The 25,612-nt window shown below is 54.5% G+C and overlaps 1 protein-coding gene across 9 annotated transcripts in view; it reads right to left on the bottom strand.

Moving 5' to 3' along the window:
• PALLD (palladin, cytoskeletal associated protein) overlaps positions 1–25,612 on the bottom strand; it is a 376,038-nt gene that overhangs the window by 53,147 nt on the left and 297,279 nt on the right. For 2 of the 9 annotated variants that reach the window (XM_070292228.1, XM_070292226.1), the window contains exon 1: positions 21,604–21,713. The exons of 4 other annotated variants lie outside the window; for them this stretch is intronic. The gene's annotated coding sequence lies outside the window, so the exon portion shown is untranslated. Of the gene's footprint in view, positions 1–21,249; positions 21,324–21,603; positions 21,756–25,612 lie in introns of those variants that run through there. 3 more of the 9 variants (XM_069576800.1, XM_070292227.1, XM_069576801.1) reach the window with 3 other exon arrangements.

Genomic DNA, 25,612 nt, shown 5'->3' on the forward strand with positions numbered 1-25,612 from the left:
TAGGATGGTAGCTGGAAAGGGAAATAGGGTCAAAAGAGCTCCTTTTTTAAAATTTTACTCACAAAAGTTTTTTGGAGTGTAGTGATTGCCCATGGGGTCGCAAAGAGTCGTACCCGACTGAGCGAATGAACTGAACTGAATGGACTCAGAGGATATTATGCTAAGTGAAATAAGTCAGACACAGAACAACACTGTTATCACTTATATGTGGAATATTAAAACAAACAAACAGAAAACTTAATAGACAACAGATTGGTGGCTATCAGAGATGGGGGTGGGTGGGGGAAATGCGTGAAGGAGGTCAAAGGGTACAAACTTCCGGCTATGAGGCGGGGAAGTCCTCGTGATGCACTGCACGCTCATTGCTGTTCAGCTGCTGTTCAGGCGTGGTGTCTGACTCTGCAGCCCCATGGACTGCAGCACGCCAGGCTGCCCCTGTCCTTCACCATCACCACCGCTACAGTACTGCATGGTGACTACAGTTAACAATACTGTGTTGTATATCTGAAAGCCGGTAAGAGCAGATCTTAAAATTCTCACAAGGAACAAAATTTGTACCAACATAAGGTGATGGATGTTGGCTTATTGTGGCGATCACTTCACTGGAAAAAAAGAGACTCATACTTTAAAATGTTACATAATTCAATTTGTTTGCAAAAAAATATGCCAACTGATCTAGACCTCTTATGAAAGGCAAGATGTACAAAGTTAAGATGTAATTGTAAAGCAGAAATTAATGAAAGCAAACGTCTGCCTTCAATAATCACCTTTCCATAAATACAAACGGGGCTATTCATCAGTGTGCTGATTCTGACGTCTTTCTCTCATCCCGACATAACGCTTATTTTCAGTGAAAAGAAAGGGTTACAAAAAGTCCACAATGGTGCAGGGAACCATTCGATTCTGAAGCAATCAACTGAGAAACCAGCAACCCTGAGGAGCGAGGGTCCACTAGGGACCCTGCTCAGCGTACAGCGAGCTCCTCCTGGTGGGCAGGACAGACTGCGCACCCCCCCAGCAGAACCGGCTCAGTCACGCGCTCCTTGGGTCGCGCGGTGGGTGAGGACTGCTGTTCAGAGGAGGGCTGGGGACAGACGGGATACAGGCTGGGAAGGCAGTGCTGGCCAGTCCAGGCGGGCACGTCAAGATCTTGCTCATGCCTGAACTTTTCAAACTTCAATACTTTCAAAGGAAAGAAAAATAAACACCCCCGGATGTCTTGACTTGGGACCTGGCTGGGCCTCCCTGTTTCCATGCAGGCTGGGCATGGCCCTGGGAAAGCAATTCCATTTAAGAGTGCAGAGCTTCTGGGCTCCTGGGAGCTTCATCCATGGCCCCCTCACAGACTCAGGGATTAGAGGCGGAGTTCCCTTGCAGGCGGGTCAGCCAGCAGCCTGGGTTCAAACACTGGCTGAGTGCCCTTGGCCACATCATGTTCCCAAGCCCGTGTCCGCACCCTTGAGGGGCGGTCTCAATGCATTTCTGTCCTGGGCTGAGAGGGTGAAAAGAGTTATGATATAAGGAGCGCGCAGAGCTCAACTCGAGCACACCTTCAACCAAGTGCAGCAATTCACCTCCAGGACAGCTGTGCACATCAGTGTCCAGACAGGGACCCTTCTGTCCAGGGGAGGGTCCTGGCCTGGACAGCGCTCGCCCCCACGGGCAGACTGACGGTGCTGGGAGAAGCGGATCCTGGGGCACTCCCTTAACACTCTGCATGCCAAGGTCCCAAAATGCAGAGATGAACCCACTGAGAAAATCAATGTGTGTGTCACTGGTACCAGAGGGGGTGAGCTTAGGCGCAGGAAGAACGCCTAACAAAACCACCACTGACTGCAATTTACGGCGCTTCTCTTAAAACAGCAGTGACAGCGAGTCACACGCTAACCTCCCTGTTGTGCTCAGCTCAGGACACTCTTCTGCACCATCGCCCCAAACACACTACAAAGATCCATTTACATGGTCTCAGTTACACATCAGAGCCCCTCTGCACAGACACCCGGAGGCAGGCGGGAGTCACAGCAAAGAGAGAAGGGAACAGGGTGCGTCCCGGGCACAGGCGAGCTCGGCACCTGCCTCTCCCGGGACCCGGACTGCCTCCCTCCGCCTGGGAACAGCCAGCGTGGAAACACGCCTGTTCAACATGAGCTTCAGTGGAAAGCATTCTGCTGGCAGCCCCTCCTCCTCCCGGCCCTTCAGCAGCTCCCTCTTGCGAGCTCTTGACTATATATAGTTGAGCTCGGGAGCTGGCCGTGACCCGCGCACACGGCCGGCCGCCTGGGGCCCCCCAGGGGCCTGGGGAGGACAGGGCAGTGGCCGAGACCCCGCCCTGTGCCCCTTCAGGCCCCGACACCGCGGAGCTGGCTCCCGGGGCTTCGGCCTGCAGAACCCACCCCAGGTCCGTCCTGACGAACTCCTGGGGCTGCCGTGGGACCTTGGGGAACATCTGGACGCATTCTTCGGTTCAAGGGTGTGTGCTCCCCACCGCCGTGTGTCCATTCGAAAGTGACAAGAGTGTGTCCACCCAAGGCCCAGAGCGGCCCATCCCCGGCCAGCTGGGCATCGGCACCCCTGGTTTTCGGCAAGGCTGCGGTCTCTGTAAGGCCAGGCCCACGTCGGCTCTTTCACTCTGCCTCCTGGAGCTCAGCACACCGTCCACGGGTGAGCCCACGGAACAGGGCAGGCAGGAGGGGCGAACGCCACCCTCGCAGCCCATAGCTGCGTGTGCGCCCACACGGACGGCCGCCCGGCCCGAGCGTGAGTGCACACGCTCTCTGCAAGGCTGGTGGCTGCGCTCGTCCCGCCCACTCCTCGCACGTCGGTCCTCTCCTCCACTCAAGGGGGAGGCGACTGGGGACAGTGCTCAGATGCCACCTCTCTGCGCTGAACGTGTATCACGGTGCAGCGCCTCCAGCCAGCACCCCAGGACCACCCCTGCACGGGCCCCCTGACCTCACCAAGGCACCTAGCTGCCCCATCCCCGCCTTTCCCTCTCCCAGACCACCTCCCACCGCATCCTCCTGGAGCAGCCCAGAGTTTCTCAAGCGGTGCGTCTTGTAACTTCCTGACTGGCCTGCCCTAGGACAAGTCCTGAGTTCCCTGACCTGGGCCTGCTGGCCCCGTTTTGGGGGTTCAGCCTGCCCTTCTGGGGTCCTTCTGACACAGCACCTGGCCTTGCCCCCACCCCTTCTTCAGGTGTGGGTCCAGCCAGCATCCCCCCACCCCCCCAGGGAACAGTGGCTTCTGGCCTCTTGTCCTCACCTGTCAGCCTCACCCAGCGTGGCCCTATCTAACTGCATCCCGTCTGTGACAGCTGGCACCAGAGTCTAACGCCACGTTTCCTATTGAAAGTCATCTCTGACACACACAGGAGAGGCTGGCGACTGCGTGGTGTGAAAGGAGGAGATGCTGCCACAGTCGCTGGTCTGGGAGGCCCTCCCCAGGCTGCCCGCTCACCTCTCCATCTCCTGACGCTCAGCTGGCTGTGACCTCACTTCTCCATCACCTGATGCTCAGAGGGCTGTGACCTCACCTCTCCATCTCCTGCTGCTCAGCTAGCTGTGACCTCACCTCTCCATCTCCTGACGCTCAGAGGGCTGTGACCTCACCTCTCCATCTCCTGATGCTAGGCTGGCTGTGACCTCACCTCTCCATCTCCTGATCCTCAGAGGGCTGTGACCTCACCTCTCCATCTCCTGATGCTCAGCTAGCTGTGACCTCACCTCTCCATCTCCTGATGCTCAGAGGGCTGTGACCTCACCTCTCCATCTCCTGATGCTCAGAGGGCTGTGACCTCACCTCTCCATCTCCTGACGCTCAGACGGCTGTGACCTCACCTCTCCATCTCCTGTTGCTCAGAGGGCTGTGACCTCACCTCTCCATCTCCTGATGCCAGGCTGGCTGTGACCTCACCTCTCCATCTCCTGATCCTCAGAGGGCTGTGACCTCATCTCTCCATCTCCTGATGCTAGGCTGGCTGTGACCTCACCTCTCCATCTCCTGATGCTCAGAGGGCTGTGACCTCACCTCTCCATCTCCTGACGCTCAGAGGGCTGTGACCTCACCTCTCCATCTCCTGATCCTCAGAGGGCTGTGACCTCACGTCTCCATCTCCTGACGCTCAGACGGCTGTGACCTCACGTCTCCATCTCCTGACGCTCAGAGGGCTGTGACCTCACCTCTCCATCTCCTGATGCTCAGAGGGCTGTGACCTCACCTCTCCATCTCCTGATCCTCAGAGGGTTGTGACCTCATCTCTCCATCTCCTGATGCTCAGCTAGCTGTGACCTCACCTCTCCATCTCCTGACGCTCAGAGGGCTGTGACCTCACCTCTCCATCTCCTGACGCTCAGAGGGCTGTGACCTCACCTCTCCATCTCCTGACGCTCAGAGGGCTGTGACCTCACGTCTCCATCTCCTGACGCTCAGAGGGCTGTGACCTCACGTCTCCATCTCCTGACGCTCAGAGGGCTGTGACCTCACCTCTCCATCTCCTGACGCTCAGAGGGCTGTGACCTCACCTCTCCATCTCCTGACGCTCAGAGGGCTGTGACCTCACCTCTCCATCTCCTGACGCTCAGAGGGCTGTGACCTCACCTCTCCATCTCCTGACGCTCAGAGGGCTGTGACCTCACCTCTCCATCTCCTGACGCTCAGAGGGCTGTGACCTCTCTCCACCCTCACAGCAGGGTGGTCTTCTCTGTTTCCCTCCAAAACACTAGAATTACGAAAACTGATTTTATGAATCCTAATTAGCTTTCTTTTTTTTTTTTTTGCCAAGTTTAACAGTGAATAAGCAGTGTTTGCAAATCAACTGAAAAAAAAAAAAAGGCGATTTCAGCTTGAAATCCTACATCCATTAGTGTGAATGGGTCAAATAAAAGTATTCTGAGTACAGTGTGCAGATCGGCATGCCCAGGAAGCACCAGACGAGCGAGCAGAGGCGGGGACCACTTACTTGTTTTATCTGAAAGTCCACAAAGTAGAGTCACTCTGATGACTGGAGCTCAAGGCAAGACTTAACGCCCCTGGAGAAATAACCCCAAATTCAAGCTTGTACTTTCTGACCCTTCTTCATCCATTTCGTCGTCAAAAAGTATTAACTACTAGTTATAAGAGTAGGCCTCAGAAGTTTTCATCACACACATACACACAAATATTTTTTGTAACCGTGTATGGTGTGGGATGCTAAGTGGATTTACTGTGGTGACTACTTCACAATACGCACTACAAATGCAGAATCATTATACTGTACACGCGAAGCTAACAAAATGTTACGTGTCAATCATATCCCCTGATGAAAACGAACTTCAGACTTAAGGGAACACAGACTCGTGTCTGCACCACTGGCTCTGGGATCATCTTCCCCTCCATTCTGTCTTCTGGCCTGGGCTTCTGCTCCATGCTGGGCAGCAGGCCTCGTCATCACCGCCACCTGTCGTGTGTCGTTCTTCACTATCCAGCTTGACTTAGTCAAGCGCGGGAGCACAGCAGTCTGAGATAGACCCCTCTGCATTCCTGCCCTGCTGGCATGGGGGCGAGGTGCGGGGGGCTGTGTCCTTGGCCGCTGCAGACCCCCAGCCTCGCTGGCAGCCTTTACATCTGACTTAGGAAGACAGTGACCTCCAAGTCAGCCGCATGGCCAGTGAGAGCTGAATCCTGGTGGCTGGATTCCCGCCGTCTGCCCTAAACAGCATGTCAGCAACTGGATGGTTCAACACTGATTGCTCTGCTGGAAAGGGCCAGTGTGTAGGGTTTCCATCTACGGGCTTATCCACTGGGCATAAGAAACCTATAAGGTTTTTTTCCACTTTTAGCCTTAATGGTTTTTTGATCAATTACTTATTAAAGTGCTAAGATAATGAAACTTTCGGTAGAAGTCAGTTTGGGATGAATACAAAAAATCCATAGGGATTTTCCAATTTAAGAAACTAGAAACTGTCCTATCAACTCTGCAAATAAAGGTTTTTTGCACCTCCTTCTTCCGTCTGACACACGCAGGTCACATCTGATTTAGGGGTACGGGTGGGAACAGAGGTTGGCAGCCTCTGAAACAGTAAGTCACGTGGTGTGAGTGTGGGGAGTGTGCCGGAAGTGCCAGGACGCTCGCCTGTGGGGGGAGGAGGAGCGGTGCGCGAGCACATGCCTGCCCGCTCCCGAGCTGCACCAGGAGAGCAGGTGACAAGCGATAGTCAGGGATGGCGCCGTCAGAAAACACCCCAGTGACAAAGGAGACCAACCTCTCCAGGCTTTTGAAACAGGTTGGTGTGTAAAGAACTGTCATCCTGAGAGGATGTCTGGGGGTGGGGGTGGGGTGCACAGCTTCACAGCCCAGGAGACGCTTCACTCTTGTTTCATGAATTCTTGGTTGCAGGGGGGCATCACCCCCAGGAGCCTGTCTAGCCCCTTCCTGGGGCAGGGGACACAAGACTGCACAGGCCCCATATGCTGCTCCACTCCAGGCTGGCTGGTCAGGGACTAGGCCATAAAGCTGCCCAGCTCCAAGGTCACACAAGACTCTGACCACTCCGCCTGAGGTCAGACCCTCTGCTGCTTATGATCTCAAGTCCAAGCAGGATGAAGGGAGTTTGTGAAACAAGTATACCGAACACCTCGGTAGGAGTTTATGACTTTAGATTTCAGGAGATCCACTCCTAAGTGGACATAATGAAAGAGAACAGATGTCCTCCAGGTCACCTGGTGGGTGTGTGTGGGGTGAGAGGAAGGGACGGGGCAGAGTGCTTTGGTTCTCATCCTCCGGTGTGCACAGCGCCACACCAGCCATGCGTGGTCTGGACCCCAACAATGCCACTCACTGAGTGTCTGCAGGTCTCACCGTCCTCTTCTCTAAAAATGGGGAAAACAGCACCTGCTTCTATGACTACCTGGCAAGTGTACATGAGACTGGGATGTAAAAATGTTAGTATCCCTTCCTTTTCCTTCAATATTCAGAAAATACGGAGATTAAGTTTGGTTTGCATGAAATCCTCTCTAGGATCTCAGAACCTAGTGCAGTGTTCGAGACAGACTTTGAAAAGCAGACTCAAATTCTCCGCAGGTTGGTCCACAAACCCACCAGGGCCCAGGAGAGACAGCCCCTGCCCTGTGCTCACACCCATGTCTGCCGAGCAGCAAAGTCCACGTCACAGCCACAGGTTTCCCGCCCATCACGGCTGCCCCCGCAAGGAAACACGGTCTGACTCCTGCAAGAGCAAACAACTAAGCGTCCCCAGCACTGAGTCCCTGGAAGGGGCGCCGGAGCCCCTCAGGGCCCGCTCACCCCTGAAGCTGTGCACTGCCAAGGAAGAATGCAGGCCAGGGTCAGCGCCCCACCTGGTGCCACGTGAGCGCCCAGGGACAGGGACACACTGAGCTGCACGCCTGCTCGGGCGTTCAGGTCTCAACCAGCACTTGCTGCTGTGATGAGAAAAGCCCTCAGCTCACTGCAAGGTCACCTCCCGGCCTGTCCTGAGGGTGCGCGGGGCCCTCACGCTGCCTTTCAGGGGAAAGGCCACGTGTGTCCGCAGTAAAAGCCGATGCTAATCTGGTCAAAACAGGCAGAAGGCACGAAGGAGCGTTGCTTCTGTCCTGAATTCAGAGCTCCGAGTAGCTTTGGACACTGATAAAATACGGAAATGAAGTAAATTCATAAAACTGAACACTGCATTACTTTGCTAAACATCAGGATTCAGGATATTTCACAAAGTCAGATAACTTGTCTTCAGGATATTTCAGTGTGGAGCACGTTCTCTGAATCCAAGCCTTTCCTTCCCACTAATTACCACACAGGAGGAAACTGCCTGAAGGTTTGAATTCCACCAGTGTTGAGAACTCAGAACTCAAATGGACATACAGCTCGAAGTTTGCCAAGCATTCTCACTTTCTGTTTTCAGTACTGTCTCCTTTCTCACCCTGAATATAGTCACATTTTGTGCAAAACATGTTGTCCTCAATGACGGTGTGAAAAGCTTTCCTTCGAGAGAAGATGGAGGCAGGGAGGGGGAGAGTCCAGGTACAGCTGTGCCCAAGCAGCACGGCATCCTTGCTGGGCTGAACGGCAGTGAGCAGAGGCCCCTGCTGCCCAGGCTCCGACCACAAGAGTGGTCCCCATGTTCCATCTGACCCTGAGCTGTGCGTGTGTGCAGCTCTCCTCGCTGGGCTCAGAGCACCCAGGACAGGCCCTGAGACGAGGGGCGGCCCACAGCTGCAGGGTGACCCTGAGCTAACAGTTTACAGCGCGAAGCCCCCTTCCTCGTGCGTCCCTGTCACTCTTGGGGGGTGGGCCTCATCTTCTCCTCTGTCACAATCTGGGGGTGGCTCTCTAGTCGCAGGGCCTTTTGGCTCAGCTTCCTCACAAGCAAAATCAGTAGAGCAGTTGAGTTGCATTAGAAGGTTCAGTTAGAACAAGATGGGGAAAGGCTCATCTGTTCTGGCCTCCTTTTACAGGTAAAGATAAGGTCATAAGATCTTCTCAAGGGCAGCGTGGCTGCGCTCGTTAACTGAAATTCACACACCCTTTGATCTGATAGGGTCTGGAAACTTTTCCCATAGAAAGCTCAAAGTGAGCGCTCACATTGAACAAGGCTTGTCACGGCTGCTGTGCTCGTCCTCGTGAGCCCTTGAGGAGGACGCGTGTGCCCTAAAGTTTTTGCTCTAAAGTTCAGATTACCTGCTACAGGAAGTGAGAAATAATCCTGAATAACACCAACCCGGAGATGGGAGATCAGGGTGCCTGAGTCAGCTCTACTGCTAATAAGCAGTCTGCTAACATTTTGGGATGCTGTCCTCTTCCTAATTTTTTTCAAAAGGAATATTCATTGCAGGAAGTTCAAGTCTCAGAAAGTCAAAGTGCTGGGACAATGAAGTAAAGTGGAGAGTCTTCCCCCAAACCACCCAGCCTCACAGCTCCACTGACCCACCCCAGGGACCGGCACTGCTTGTACTCAGAGCTCTCTCCCCAGGGCCTCCACGTGGGTACCTGCACACAGCTCCCAGTTTGGGGTTCTGTGTGTTGAAAGCGGCCGGATCGCGTGTGTGCCTCTTCCACGACTGTCAGGGACACCCCTCTGGGTCAACCCCAGCTGAGCAGGCACAGACAGGCCATGCCTTATCAAGGGCACACGCGTCCTCCGCAAGGACTCACGAGGATGAGCACAGCAGCCGTGACAATCCTTGTTCAATGTGAGTGCTCACTTTGAGCTTTCTATGGGAAAAGTTTCCAGACACTATCAGATCAAAGGGCGTGTGAGTTTCAGTTAATGAGTGCAGCCACGCTGCCCTTGAGAAGATCTTATGACCTTATCTTTACCTGTAAAAGGAGGCCAGAACAGATGAGCCTTTCTCCATCTTTTTCTAACTGAACATTCAAAGCAGCTCAACTGAGACACTTTAAAGCCAGAACAGGGTGGCACTGAGACCCAGCCGCCAGTCCGCAAGTCCACTCCTTCTAAGCCCTGTCCTCACGACCAAGTATCGAGACTGTTTGTTTGGCTTTGGTCTCAGTTGCCGAAGAACGCTTTTCCCCTTGGCAGCACCGCTAGCCAGAAATGGAAGTGCCGCCTAGTCCGCAAGGGGGTGAGAGGCGGCTCCTGGTATTTGCTGCGCCGTCACTTCCCACTCTCCCTTGTTAAGGGACAGAACGCTCCCTCACAGGGTGGGTCTCAAATTCAGTGCTTGTCAGAGTCAACCAGGCCTCAAGGACCCACCCTCAGGGATTCTAATTCGCTAGGCCTGGGTTTCTAAAGATTTTCCAGGTGATGATGGTGTGCGGAGCATGGCTTCTCAGGACGCTCTTTAGTCACCGGGTGTGTCTGCCTGCTGTCGCTTCAGTCGTGTCTGACTCTGAGATCCTATGGACTGTAGCCCCCCAGGCTCCTCTGTCCATGGGATTCTCCAGGCAAGAACACTGGAGTGGGTTGCCGTGTCCTCCTCCAAGGGCTGCTCCCAACCCAGGGATGGAACTGAGTCTCTTACGTCTCCTGTGGTTCCTGCATTGCAGGCAGGTTCTTTGCTGCTGAGCCACGGGGGAGTTGCTGGGCATAAACCTGTAGTTCGAGGACCACCACCTACCTGACTCTGAGAAGACTGAATTTATGGGAGTTTGGATAACAGTCAGTTACCTTTAACTACCACACCAAGCCTTCTCTCTGCTCCAGGTCGCCACTGGGCAGGAACAAGCCAGCTTCCCCGCCCACGTGGACGGGTCACCGAGTCCCCCTTCTGCCCCACGCCCGCTCCGCACAGGAACTGGGACTTCAGTGCACACAACACAACCGCAAGAGAATTCCACCTCTTTGTGCTTCTCACAAAGGAAACTCTTTGTTGACCAAATGGTAAAAGGGACTGACACTGATGCCTTCTGGTAATCACCAGGTACGTAGAGATCCTTAAATGACACGCCTCAGACGGACAGACTCAGCTCTCAGTGACCCACGTTCTGAAAGCAAATGGGAGAAAACAGGCGATGGGAACCTGCACCTCCCCTGTGGCTGCACGCAGTGGGACGCAGGTCATTGCCACAGACTTCCTGTCCTAGGTCTGGTACCAGAGAGCGATTGTGCGGCGGGTGTGGAGGTGAATCAAAGAATAGCTTCATGCTCTGTATTTGTGACAGGATGGCGGATTCTGCTGGAAGGAAGAGCGCAAGGCACGGGAGAAAGACCCAGAACTGCAAGGCACACGTCACACCACAGGCTCTTCACCTCTCAGGTGTGATCCACCTGGCTCACGGTGGGTTTTCAGAGCACACTGAACTCATGTTACAGCGGACGGTTTAGTGACGAAATGACCGGAGGGCCGTCAGCCAGGAGGAGAAGAGAGAGGTGCAGAGACGACCTCCTGGAGCATGGATGCACCATCTCCAAGGCCAGGCAGAGGCAGTGCCTCTGAGCCCTGCCCCACCCTCTGGGAAGGGGCTCCTTGGCCACATCGGCACTGTCTGGGCGGGCAGGCCCACCAGGGTCCAGGGGCACGTGCTCTACTGTCCTCTAAGGCTAAGCCTGTGCTTCTGGCCAACGCCTTCCAAGTCTTGGTCAGTTGAGTTTTTTATTTGAATAAATCTTTCTTTAAACAAAAAAAATTTTTTTTAACTCCTGTATTATAGGTGATCAAAATCAGACACTACTGAAGAAAGTGACAAGTAGGTCCTGGAATTCCTTTGAAAGCCTCTGGAGACAGTCTACAGCCGTGTCCTCAGTCTGTGAACGTGGCCCTCCAGCAGAGTGATCTGCACATTTCCTGTGACTCTGGTGTGAGAGCCTGGCCAGGCCGTCTCACCCGCTCCCCACGGGGCCCTGCTCCAGCCACGAAGCTGAACACCCCACTGTCCTGCACACACACGGCCTCTGGACCTGCCACTCAGCAGCCTTCTGCACCCACGGTCACTTAAGCCAACTTCCCCCAGCCACGCCTTGCTTGCTGTCTCCCCAACCCTCCCTGCCCCAGGAGGGCTGGTCGTGCTCCTCCAAGGCCGCCTCAGCATCTGCTTCCACTGCAGGCCTCCCCATCCTCTCTGGGCCAGCCTCCCTCCACCCCCACTCACTCGGGGCCGAGGTGGGGGTATGTGTTCCCTGAGTCGGAGGGTGAGTGCCCAGGTCTCTGCTGAGTGGCTGACACTGCCTCGGGCACTCACTTTTCAAAGCATAAGGAGAGGTTCCCTGGATGTCCTCCCCAGCCGCCACCGTGTCACATTTGGAAACCATCCTTCCTTCATTGGGAAGCTGGCAGGGAAGACGGGCCGTGGAAAGTCACAGCTCAGTTTCCGTGGCACAGCTGTTTCCCCCTCACTGCGTCTAACAAATCTCAGGTCACCTTAGAACTCCCTGGGTGCCGCCACGGGATGCCAGGCAGTGAGGTCTTCTAAGACTCATTACAGAAGTACCCAAAACACTCTGAAATGGACAGTGCTGAACCAGTGTATAAAGAAGTCATCTGCACTCAGGTTTCGAGACAGGCCAGCCAGGAACTGCCTCTACCAGCAGGCACGTCCGCTCATGAGAGCCAATTTCTGATGCAACTGAGTCATGGCTTTCTGGAGGACTTGCGGCCGAAGGCGGAACAGAAAGAAACACAGAGCCCTCAGCCTGTGGACGTGCAGCTGCTTCGCGGCTGATGACGCGGGCAAGTGCACTGACAAGGCCAGCTTCCTGCTCGCACTGGGAAGCAGAGTGCCGAGACACGGCCGGACCTGCCCTCGGCGCCAACACAGGCGCCCGTGGAGATGCTGCGGCGACGCCTGCGGCAGTGGGAGGGTGCCAGGCTTGGCAAGGTGTGCAGCTGTGGCAGGAAGTCTGGGTTTCCGCACTGCCGCTTCTGGCCCAGGTGCCAGGCCCTTGGCCTGGGCTTGCTCCCCCCTGACGTCACTGGGCCCACGCCACGCCCCGCCCCAGTGGCCTCTGCATTTGATGAGCCCCATTTTCCAGCTCGGCTGCGTCTCCCAGAACCTAATATGGAAGGCCTCTGAGTCACGGGCTAGGCCGCCTCGGCAGTTAGAAAATAGCAGAGCGTTTACTAACCACGCTTGGCAACCAGCGCCTGTTCAAGGAGGCTGCCTGCTCCACAGCACCGCTGCCCAGCCTGGCAGCTCTGACCATATCGAAGACCACCCAGTCCTGCGCATCCCGGGGTCCAGCGCATGGGACCTCCGAACATCAAAGGGAAACCTGAAACGCTCTCTCTGAAGTATGAGAACATCACCAGAGCTCAACAGAAAAGACCAGCTCCTGACCAGGTGGAACCGGAGACTTCTGCAAACTTTCTCGGGGCCTGGCTTAGAGGTTACAGCAACTCATTAATTATCCCGTTTCCCAAATTATACTCTATCTGAAGGGTGTTATCTCCTGAAATATAAATCAGCATACAATGCTTCAGGAGGCGTGGCGGTACATCTCATTTTTGCTACATGTAGCCTGGCAGTGAGTCTTGTGGCAGGCACAATTCCCTTCCGGCAAGGCCGCGGGGCCAAGCTCAGAGGGTGTTATCTCCCTTGTCGCTATGCACCGTGAAATACACGCACAGCTAACACAGCTGCACATTTGTGTAAACACCACTCTCACCATCCTGAGGTAATGGGAACCTGAGGCTTCTGTGGAGCTTTTCTTTCTAACAGCATTTTGCTGATGATGCACAGGCTGATACTCTGAAAGAGAACATGGCACTTCCTGTCTGAGATCCAAGCTTTTCCTGGTCTGAGACCCGGGAACCGTATCCCAGAGTCCTCAGTGTTCAGTCTAGCTCTGCTGGAGAGCAGGCTGACGAGGGACAGAGGTGGGCGAGAGGCTCTCTTTTCTGTCCCCATACAGCTCAGGGCTCCTCAGGGCATCTCACCAAGCCTGCTCCTCTGTGGCAGGACAACAGAAACGGGGGCAATGCCGGGGCTCCGGGGGGACAGCCGGCTGTGCACGGCCAGCGCCAGAAGGACCTGCTCATCTGAAGACTCGGTCTCTGTGGCTGGTTCAGGGGGTGACCTGAGAGGGACAGATCAGAAGCTCACAGGTGCATGTCTAGCCCGCAGCGCTGCACCATCAGTGAGACAGACCCCCCACCACGCGCAGGCCTGCAGGTGGCTCTGGCCGACATGAGGAGGCCCGGATGGTCAGCCCGACCTGTGGCTGCAAACACCGCAGCCTTCAGTCTATCAGCCGGGACTGCAGTGCCCACAGGACCTCCCTGACTCCTAATTTCAGCTGATGCCTGCTGGCAACAAGAGTGATTGTCTGGCTTTTTTTTTTTTTTTTTTGATGAAAACTGCAGAAGGGAAACTGTTTGAGACCAGACCTAATTACCCTGACGGAAGGATGAACGGATTATTTCAAAGTCAGAACAGGATCCAAAAGCCACTTTGTAAAAGAGACTCAAACCGAAGGTTGAGAGCAGCACCCCCGGACACTCAGCCTTCACTGCAGCGTCAGCCTGGCTGTGCGACTCTGGGACTGCACACAACTGCTCTCTTATGTCAAACGCAGCGGGCCATTATCGCTGCACAACACAGCTACGGCACTCTCCACTATCAGCGTACATTTCCAATACACCCCGACTACAGATTCAGGTAAAGACAGCAGTGAACTGCTGAACTCACTGGGGCACTGAGTAAGCACTCAGGAGTCCAGTCTGATTGTCCCTCTCTTTATTCACATTTCAGAGAAGTATCTGGCTTAGTAACTAGAGAAGATCAAAACAATGGGATTAGAAAGAAAATGAACCCACAGGGAGAAGGAGCCCCAGGCAGACGGGCAGAGTCCTGTGGGTCCTGCTTGGGAGCTACAGCGGCAGAGAGACACTGCAGGGCATGGGGGAGGGCGTTGGGGGAGGGCGCCCACCCAGAGGCCTCCACGAACATTGCCTCCCCAGGTGAGCTGGGGTCCGGAATTCTCAACATGTAACATTGCCCTTGAACAGCTTTCCTCCTGAACCTGCAATCAGCGCTGTCGATTGGACTCTACCAGATCTGCCATCTGTGAGGAAGCCCCCAGGAAACCCTGCAGCCAGGCTGGGTGTAGCAGCCCCCACTCCACCCTTGTGGGCTGGGGAAAGAGCTGAAAAGAGAAACCAGCAGGAGCGGGGTGGGGACCGGCCCTCCTGCAGCTTCAGGAAGTCTTGCCGAGTGCATGCATCAGACTGGTAATCCACCCAGTGGAGGGCAGGACACCGGCCCCGCCCAGCACCCCTGCAGGGAGCACGAAGGTCCCAACCGTGACATGAACGGTTGAGTCTGGCCTCATACCCAGCCCCGGGGCCCCACACTCTCGACCTCGATATGCCTGTCACGGGTGCATACTCGGGCTTTCCTCCATCTCCAAGTATCAACTCATTCCACATAATTTCTCACTCGTTGGTATCCTGGAGCAACGATGCCCACTGGGGTAGAGAAAGTCTGGCAGCTTTGTGCGGGTGGGGGGCACTGGAGCGCACAGTAGCTGTGGAGTAGCTCTTAGGCGAAGCAGTACGATTCTGTCTGTCTGCAAGCTGACACCCCCCCCCCACCCCGCCTACGCTGGAAGAGGGGCCAAGGATGCTGAGCTTGGACCACTTCCATTTCATCCCTGGAGGATGCTTCTGCCTTGCAAAGAGAACTGCGGGCTCAGGTACCACTCTCTCTTGCAAATAAAAGCTCCCCTTGGGGTGTCCCTGGTGGCTCAGTGGTAAAGAATCCGCCTGCCAATGCAGGAGACACAGGTTCGATCCCTAATTTGGGAAGATCCCACACATTGAGAGCAACTAAGCCCGTACACCACAACTCCTGAGCCTGTGCTCAGCTTACAGGTGCTGGTCCAGGGCCCGGGAGCTGAAGCTGTTGGACTCCACGTGCCCTAGAGCCCGTGCTCACAATGAGGGAAGCCACCAGAATGAGAAGCCCACTCACAGCACCTAGAGGACAGCCCTTACTCTCCACAACTAGAGAAAGGCCTGCGCAGCAACAAAGACCCACCGCACTCAAAAGGTAATTTTTTTAAAAAACTCCCCTTAGAGAGACAACATGCAGCCCCTTGTCCGCTGTCTGAGCATCCTGACCTGACCTGCCAAGGCAGTTCACAGGCGCTGGTGCAGGCAGTGTGCGCTCACACTCTGTATGACACAACCGTTTGAACCCCAAGAAAAGCATGGAGGGCATCCGAACTTGCTTCTTGCTTCGCAGGTGCCTCAAACAGACACCTGCACACATCTACACAAACACATCCATGCACAGTTAAGAAGACAGGTGGAAACAAGGCTTGGCCAGGAGAAACCACAAACTTCTCCAACTCCAGTTCTGAGTTAGTTCACCTGTGGTTTCACTGGATATGCTTTCCTTCAGTGCTCTTTCACTGGACAGGTTCTTCAGACCAGAACTTGGTCAGGTAACAGGACCTTCATGCCACTTCCCAACACTGGGAGTCCCACGTCCCCACTCTCTGCTCTCCTTTGGGGCAGGGCCACTCCTCCCAGGGACTATCTGTGGTGATAATCCTGCGGCCCTGCCCAACTCCGACCTCCCGGACACCGCACGGGGCTGTTCACTTGCCTCCCAGTCACCTCTCTGATCCAACACACCATCTGCCTTTCCCTCGGGGCTGCTCCAACTCTTGCCCTCGCTCGCTGCCCAGCAGGACCTTGGGCACAGTGCCCCCCTCACCACTGACACACCACCAATGCTAAGTGCGGCCAAGCTCACCTTCTAACTAGGGAATGAAGACTCCACACCCTTCAGCCAGTTCCTCTGCCACCAGCTCACAAGAGCACAAGCACCACGCAGAGCAGTGAGGCTTCACTCAGGTCCCTGCCAGACAGCGACACCAGAGCGCACACAGTCGAGAGCGGCCTCACAGTCCAGACTCGACCTCAGCGTTCCAGAGGGGAGTGGGGCTCAGCGAGAGAACCGCCAACAGAAGGAGCTGCTGCCTCAGGAACTGCTAGTATCAGAGCACCCCAGAGCAGGGAGTAATCACTGGCGACCAGGGTAGGAGGTACGAATGACATTTCTGGGTCAGCGTGCAGGAGGCGGACTGCAACGGTCACTCAGCAGACACTGACCAGCGTCTACCAAGTGTAGGCTCCACTTCATGTGAGGCCCAGAGAACAGCAGAGCCTCCCCTCTGGAGGTCCAGGGGATGCTGAGTCTCTGGGATCCAGGACAGACAGCCAGTCAGGTGCAGGCACCTCTCCAGGTGACCGTCATACCTCCTCCTCTGGGCAAACACCCACTCCTACTTGCGGGCAAACACTTGCTTCCTGCTTCACTGAGAAGACAGGAAGACCACCCTCCCCCTCCACCACCCCCCCCCCCCGCCCCACTGCTACATCTATCCATACCTGCCCCCTGGCCCACGGACCCCACCTACTTTCCAGAACCACAGATCAGCCATCTCTCTGAGGTGCTCGATGAGGTGCTCTGACCCAGGCTGTCCCTGTGTCTCTCCGGAGCTCTGGTGGACAAGGTCAAGCCCTTGGTCCACACGTCTGGGGGCCTCTCCAGGCACCTGGCTGGGCTGTTAGGCTGAGGGCGGCTGCGCTGTAACAGCCGCTTCTACGAAGTGCCAGGCCCTGCCTGGAGGAGCGACGCCGCCCCACTAACTCCCAGACTCGCTCTGTCTGTCCACAGCCGCTCGTCCGCCTGTCTCCTGCCTCCCTGGACAGACGCCCAGCCTCGCCACTGCTCCCTCTGCCGGGGATCCATCCCCTCCTCCGCCCCCAACCCCAGCACGGCACCAGCTGCAGCCCTGGTCGGTCAGCTCTCTTTGATTACGGCTTGTCTCCCATCACTAGGAGACAAGCTGCATGAGGGCAAAGGTTTTGCCTACTGAGGTGTCCATTTGGGTCCTGACTTTCTTCCCAGAGTCCAGCCAGGGCCTGGGGCTTGGGACATGTCCAGCAAGACCTGTCCAGCCCTGCCTCTGCAGACCTGCTGGCTCTGGGCAAACTCTTACCCGCTCACTTGCATCATTTTTAAGATGGAGATGCTGACAGTATTTACTACGTGGGATTACGGTGAGGATTAAATGACATAAAGTATGTTATACACTGTAGCACACTTTCTGGTAGGAGGTAAGTGCCCAATGGTATTTACAATATGGTTATTCAGAATATTATAATTATACGTCGGCATTCAAATTATCTGAACCCAGGAGACATTTGCTTGGGACTTTCGTGCACTGGCATCAGAAATGAACGAGTGAACGAATGAAACACCTGGGACTTTTCTTTCTATTATTAAAGCTTCTGAACCTGACTTCACAGACACTGAACGCACAGTCTAGCAGTGCTGACGCGCAAGCTCTAGAGGAAAGGTGATGTTCACAGTAACGAGGTCACGTCGCCATCAGGCAGCCCCCACTGACGGGCCATCAGAGGAGGGCGCGGCCCGCCTGGGGGACCACTGGGCTCACCGTGCCCACCCCCTCTGGTGCCAGCTACAGCTATGCCCTCCCATGCCCCTAGCTCTGTGGCTCCAGGGTGGGGGGTCTCTGTGGGCACGCGGGGAGCATGAGAGGAAATGTGTCTTTTTAGGTGCCTTTATCTTTGAGGGTTTAAATGGAGAAACAGAAGGTGGGGGCTAGCCACTGTTGCTGGAATTAGAATCTAGAAAAAAAATAAATCAAGTTGGAGTTCTGAGTACATTCCCCACAAAATTGTGCTATCTCTGTGGCTCCATGCTATGGTTTCACGAACAAAGCAGAATGTTCTGAGCTGTCCCGGGAACCCAACCACAGGGGACACGGTTCCACCAAAGTTTTCAGAGTTCCCAGTGAAGGGTTTACAGAGACACGTTCCCCGCATAGCCCATCTGAACGTGGACAGCGCTTACGGTTCACATGCCACAAAGAGTGGGCCAGTGTGCACACTCTGTGCCCAGACGTCCAGGGCACCTCCTTCCCACCGGGTGTGGGCACCTGGGCCCCATTCTAGACAGCCGGACACGTGCCCCCTGGGGTCCGGGGAGTGGCAGCTGCCTCCCCAAGTTTCCTTCCTCCCCTGTCAGTTCTTTTTAACATGGTTTTGTATGTCTTCTTATCACTCTGTTTTGAACACGTCTATGTGGAAAAAAATTAGAAAGTTTTACCAAAAACTCCTAAAATTTGCTCATTTTTCCGGCTGACACACTTGGCCTACAAAGGGCAGCTTCTCCCTCAGGAGGAAATCTTTCCCATCAAATAAGCCTTTCTGCTTTCCCTAAGTCCAGGCCACGCTGACACCAGCGCCTTCCTTTCCTGCAGCGGAGGCACTCTAGCAGCTGGGCCACCGTGCACCAGGTGGGCTGACACGGAGCTGCCGTGAGCAAGCACCCATATTCTCAGCCCACCTCCTGGTCATTGGGATCCACACACGCAAGTCAGAAGGGTGAGGGTCACCCATCACCGTCAACCGTAAAGCACTGCCAGCAGCAAAGATGTTCTGCTGAGGGGGAAAGGGCCTTCCGTGATCGGTGGGCTGCAGAGAGCCATCCAGGGCACTGGCGTCAGCAGGCGTCTCTCCCTCCTGACCCCTCAGGCCTGCCTTCCTGTTGCTTCCCTTCCTGCCTCTCTTACAAGCCCCAGCTCTTGCTCTCTCTCTCACCCAGCACCTCTCATCCTTCATCCTTCCACACAACCTGACCAGAGCTGCCCCAGGAGACAAACCCGACCGAGTGCAACCCTGCAGGGCATTTCTAGAGCCAGCAACCTGGGAGGCAGAGAGGGGAAGGCCCCAGGCCCGCTCTGCGTCCACCAGCCTGCATCTTTACGATCTGGTGGCATTCCACTTCCCGTGTCTCCGAAGAGCTGACGTGTATCAACGCAAGAAGATGTTCACAGGAAAGTGTGCTCAGTGACACACTTTTGTGGTGTTTATTCAGTGTCTACTTCCCTCATTTGCTTGAAGAAGAGAATTACTTTGCCACCTAAAGAACAGTAGGCCGTCTGAGAAATAAACCTCCATCGCCCAGTGTCTACCTGGATCTTCTGAAACATGCTGAGAGAGCACATCACATGTTGATATGAAACTGTTTACATGAAATATACACAAAAGAGATGGCAATGTCTAAAACATATCTTCATTGTTCCAAACGACTGTGAACGGAATCTGGAAACTGGGGGAAGAAAATCAACAATTGTTTGGACAGTCAACAGTTGTATGAATGAATTAGTAACTTTTAAAAAATTATGACTCCAGCATCTTGAGGAATGTAGACTCCTTGATAATTTCCAGGAAATACTTCAAAATTCAGTAATAATGAGTGATTTTAAATATAACAGAGTGTAAGACTTACTACGGTCTACGGAAATTATTTTGGGAAAAATAAAGGAACTATTCTCAAAAGTAATACAAAGATTACAGCTCTTGAGAAAATAACACAATAAAGTTTTTCAAGACCAACTGCAATGCAATGTGGTAGGTGGCATTCCACCGGTACCATAAGAGTCAACTGAAACCCAGAGCCCACAAGCCTATAATGAAGCGCCCCAGGGCTCCTTTAACTAGGACACCGACCTATTGTTCCCCAAGTCGGTGTCCTCACCTGGGAACTCACTGAGCCTGTACTTGTTGCACCATTCCATCAGGCAGGCTGCTGACCAGACCAGCTGCCGGAGTATGATTCACGGGTTTCACAGCCGCAGAAGACAAAGTTGTGTTACTGTCAATCATCTACTCCCAACTCTTCACCCGGAGCACAAAGCATTCACACAGCCAACAAGATGGTAAGGGTGCTCACATGCATGCCTAGATTCTTACTAAGGGATGCGGTGTGGGGCCCAGGCAACATCCTCTCCTCATATTCAAAACACAGAGTACACTACACACTAAGTAACTCTTATTTTGTACAAAATAAACAGAATAAATAAAAATACAGCTAAGGGGTAAGTTGGAAAGCATGTTGATCGTATATTGATTACATGCTGCTGCTGCTGCTAAGTCACTTCAGTTGTGTCCGACTCTGTGCGACCCCATAGACAGCAGCCCACCAGGCTCCCCCATCCCTGGGATTCTCCAGGCAAGAACACTGGAGTGGGCGGTGGTCTATTTCTGATACAGTCACTCCCTGGAGTGACTCCTTGGTCACTCCAAGGCACAGGGTCGCCTACTTTTACTAAACCAAACCGGGGAGAACGGACCAGGGAAAAAACAAAATTCAGCCAAACCTCTCATCACTAAATCAAAGCTCACCAGCTTTTCAGGAGAAAAAGCCTTTCGCTGGGGATGAGAAAAGTCAGTAAAAAGTTGATGACTTTGTATTGTGCTCAGAAGCAAACCAACATCCACTCCCGGGACGACCAATCCTTCCTTAGGCAGTGGCAGTTACTGCGACAAGACCCTTCATAACACCAACCAGGAATGTGTTCTCCAGGGCAAAGCCCAGCAGTGTCCGAGGCCCCGCGGACCACTGCGAGCCGGGTGTGGGGGAAGGGGGGAGGGGTGGGGAGGTGAGGGAGTGGGGAGGGGAGAGGGGTGGGGAGGGGTGGGGAGGTGAGGGAGGGGGCAGGGTGGAGGGGTGGGGAGGGGAGGGAGGGGGCAGGGGTGGAGCAGGATGGGAAGGGGCGGCCTTCCCCGCGCACGCCGCCAGGGAGACCTTGCGTCTTCCCGCCTCGCAGGCCAGGGTGTGTCCACTCTGCCCGTCCCTGGGACCCCAGGTCTCAAGCAGCCCGGGCTTGTCCAGGCTCCTGGAGACCCAGTTCAGACGAGCTAAGGGCACAGAGAGCCTGGCTCGGCTGGGGCCTCGGGGCGTCCCCTGGCCAGCACGGCGGCTCCGGACCCAGCACACTCGCCGCCCACAACCTCACCCCACTCCGCGGGGAACCAGACCTGGGCGGCAGGGGTCCCTGAGCTCCGAGCGCACGGCCTCCCGGCCCCGCGCGCCCGGCCGGCCGGCGCCTCCTCCCTCGACTTGGACTCTTGGCGCGCCGGCGCCTGCACGAGCAGCGCGAAGGGAGGGCCGGACGGCCCCGGCCGCCCGCAGCGGAACGAGGTCGCCCCCGCCCTCCGCGCAGGCTGCCCGCGGTCCACGGCGGCCCCCAGCTCTGGCCGCGACCCCGTCCCAGGCGCCCGGGCTTCGCTCCGCCCGCAGGCCCGGAGGACCCCCGCGGGCCGCGGCCGGCTGGGCCCTGGGCTGCCGCCCGCCGGCCGAGCCCCCCTGCCCCGTGCGCAAGGCCGCCCTACCTGCCGTCCGGCTGCGCCCCGCCGCTCTGGACCCTCAGAGCCACGGGCCCGGGACCCGCGTGGAGCGCGCGCCCGCCGGGGTGCCTCCGCAGGCCGGACGCCCCGCCCGCGCGCCCGGGCAATAAGAGCGCGGGTAGGGGGCGGGGCGGGGCGGCGCCGGCCCGGGAGGGGAGAGGAGGGGGCGGGAGGACGGGCGGCGGGGAGGGCCCTGCGGAAGGCAGCCCCCCACCCTCCGCGCCCCCCGGGTCGGCCCCGAGTCCCGGGCAGCGCTGAGACAGACGGGCTTTCGGGAAACTTCCAGGAGTAATGGATAACGGGAAAGAATTCCACCTTTTTTCTAAGCCAAGAGGGATGTCGGCTGCCTGCCCGGTGATCTGCCTCAGGTTTTTATCTCCTTTATGAGGAGCGGTTAGTCCCTGGGCTCCGAGCACATTCCAGCGCCCCGGGCGGGGGTCCAGGGTTCACCCCCAAGCCAGCGGTGCCATCAGAGTCGGTGCCGCGCTTAAGCCCCACAGCACAAAGATCGTGTGGAAGGCTTCTTTCTTTTTTAAGGGGGGAGGGGATACTTTCTAGGCTTCCACGAATCCGTTCACTCTGTTCGCTTATCAATGAGTAACTGAATTCAGGGCCCTGAGGGTGAGAAGCGCTGCGCGGGCCGGTTTCACAATGTCTCAGGAACGCGGTCCCTGTCCTGTGATTTCTCGGTCATAAACTTCTAGAGGCCCCGAGTCACTTGGTTTAACCCAGCACGCAGCGATTTCTATGGAACCGTTTTCAAGGAGGAAATGGACTCCTAAACTCCAGACTTCCTCTTGTAAAACGTGTGGCTTTCGGTGGACTCCACCCTGAAGCCCGGTGGGTGTCTTCTCCCGTCACTAACCCAGCTCAGAACCCTGGCTCTGCGCGTCCCTGAGCAGCTGGGTCAGCAGTTATTTCTGGCCTGTTCCTCCTACACAGCACCCGCTCCTTGACCATCAAAGCCACAGCTCTCCTACTCACGACCAACTCTCACAAAAACGAACATATGAACACTAACGGGTCACAGTTCTGAACATCCAGGGTTGTACCTGGCCCTTTCTGCAAAATGGTCACCAAGAAAACGCCAGTCATTTCCATGTAGGTGTGCAGGCCACTGGCCGCGGTAACTGGTCCAGTAATCCCATCCCTGTCTTCACTGTTAATATGGAACAGTAGGGTTTCTGGGTTCACAGACCTGAGGCAGGAACTCTACCGTCTCTCTCTCTCCCTGAAATAAATGATTTTTAGATTAAACACGATGTCTGTAAGATACCCAAAGAGGACGTTTGCCTGTGATTGAACCCTCAGAGATAAAACACTGTTAGAGGGTGCAGTGTTCTTGTCCAGACTCCCGCCCATGCATCTCAACGCACAGATTAGAGCATCACTCACAGATGAGTCTGTAACCTACAGCACGTTGTAGCCATCTTTCCAGGTCTACTACATAACTTTATTCTCTCTTGATTTTTGCAAGGAACAGAGCTAAAAAGCACAGGACGTCACTGTTTACCTTTGCCTTTCAACTTTGGTGTGCTCATTCCCAGGCAAGTGGCTGTTAGGGATACAGGAATGATACCACCTGTGTTCTGCAGGGTTTTCTCGAAGGCTAGAGTTGACATTCTGAAATGGGAGTTAGGACTTAGTGGTCTGTGCTGTTTTAACTGTGGAAGTCTGGAGTTTAAATTTTTTTTCATGGTAATGGGATTAATTTGATGAACTTTAAAGCTATAGTTCTTAAATGTTATGATTTTATGACATACAAGTCCATTCTCAACACAGAATGCTTTTCTGTAAGCACAGAAAGAACATAATGGATAAGCCTCCTGTGTGCAGCACTCAGTCGTGACTGACTTTGCAACCCCATGGACTGTAGCCCGCCAGGCTCTTCTGTCCATGGGATTCTCCAGGCAAGAATACTGGAGTGGGGTGCCATGCCCCCCTCCAGAGGTAAGCATGAGTTACCACCAAAGAACTGATGCCTTTGAACTGTGTTGCTGGAGCAGACTCCAGAGAGTCCCTTGGACAGCAAGTAGATCAAACTAGTCAACTTTAAGGAAAATCAATCCTGAATACTCATTGAAAGGACTGATGCTGAAGCTAAAGCTTGAGTATTTTGGTCATCTAATGCAAACAGCCAATTCATTGGAAAAGTCCCTGATGCTGGGAAAAGACTGACGGCACAGGAAGGTGTCAGAGGATGTGATGGCTGGATGGTATCACCGATGCAAAAGACATCGGTGTCAGGCAAACTTTGGGCGATGGTGAGGGACAGGGAGGCCTGTTGTGCTGCAGTCCATGGGGTCATAAAGAGTCAGACACAACTGGATGACTGAATAACAACCGCCACCACCTCAAGTGTTTACCTGGCTTGGGAGAGTGTGTAGGATGGACTAGACCCACAGGGTTGGTGAACTGCCTGGAAATATCCATTCTGCTCCCATCTGGAGGCAGCATGGAAGGGTGACCCAGAGATCTACCACCACTGCCTTACGCCAGCTCAGGAGCCCAGAAATGGGGACCAGTTTCTGCTTCTCCAAGGTCCAGCAGAACTGAGAACACCGAGTTTTTAAATGCTCTCAACTTTCTAAAGTTTCTGTGCGTGCAGCGGCGGAGGCGTGGGTACATCTTAGGGATCACGCTGGCACGTCCAGGATTTGTGACAAGTGTTATCAGTGCTGATAGGAGTGCGGCCAAGCTTGAGAAAGAACACGCCTCCTCTCATGCACACTGAGACCCTGACCAGCAAGCTTCTCCTTAGACTTCCTCCTCACTGTCCCTGAGCTCCAGCTTGGAACTGTCAGGCGGGGAGGCCGCAGAAAAGGGTAGAGAACGCCTGCATCCAGCCTCACCCCGAGGGGCTGCCTCTGGGACCCTCACTGCCTCCTCTGGGGGCGGGGCGGGGGGGCATCTGGCCGAGTCTCCTTTAGAGTTTCCATCTCCAGGGTCACTTGGCACACTTGGGCTCAAACACCTACGCTTAAAATGTTCAGATTTAATGTGAGATGAAGTAATGTGCTCAGCTGTCTGTCTGGAGGGGAATATGGGGCAGTGAAGCTAATCTTTCAAACCATTTTTTTTTTCCTTTTCATATTCTCATGAAAAGAGTAAAGTGCAGGTGTTTAAAAAGCAAAATGGCAAAAGACACCTAAAAGCAAATGGCATCCCTAAACAAACATGATCCTGTTGGAGGGGCCGACTCCTAGGTTCTCCCTAGACGTAGACACAGAGCTCTGACTGCTGGCAGGCACCACACAGCCCCTGTGCCACACACGGTCAGAGCTGGGGCTAATGCTTTACCAAGTGGATATGGTGCCCTCTCACAGAATGTTCCCTGGAAAAACTACCACAAGTCAGCACCCAGCCGTGTTTTTCTAACATGTAAAACCAAACATCTCTATTTCCCTTCCTTTTATATACATGGAGCAGCAAGAGAATGTTAGCATATCTTCAGGTGTTTTGCTTAAAATAATATTTCAGTGAAAATTACCCAAACCTTTAGATGTTCTCAGAAGATTCTTGGCCAGTGGGCTGGCACATCCTCTGTTGGGAGGTTTTTGCTATCTATTTCCTCCCAGTGATGGATGGTGAATGAAACAGATGTTCTGATAGCAACTCAGTATAAGGGTCTATTTCCACTCACTTCTGGTGCTTTGATATTATTTTTAAAAACCTGTTCCTTTAGCTCTTGTTGAGTTTTTAAAACCTACAAGATCTTGGCTCCATGACCCATTTCTTCAATTGCAGAGATTACTTTTGCAAGGAATTCCAAATAAGCTCAGCAAACAACAACAGACTAAGAAAACAGCAGAGCAGTTCTAGATTGTGACTGATTTGGGTTCCAACTATAAATAATAGTATTTTGGGAAAAATGTTTCTGAGAGGAGAGTGCTTAAGACTAGCCTTTGTTCTAGGCATGTTTAAAATGAGCACCATTAAGAAGTCTTGGACTACTTTGAGTTTGGACTCTTTGTAATTAACTACATCATTTAAG

This window comes from Ovis canadensis, chromosome 2 (assembly GCF_042477335.2).
Source record: "Ovis canadensis isolate MfBH-ARS-UI-01 breed Bighorn chromosome 2, ARS-UI_OviCan_v2, whole genome shotgun sequence".
Lineage (NCBI taxonomy): Eukaryota > Metazoa > Chordata > Mammalia > Artiodactyla > Bovidae > Ovis > Ovis canadensis.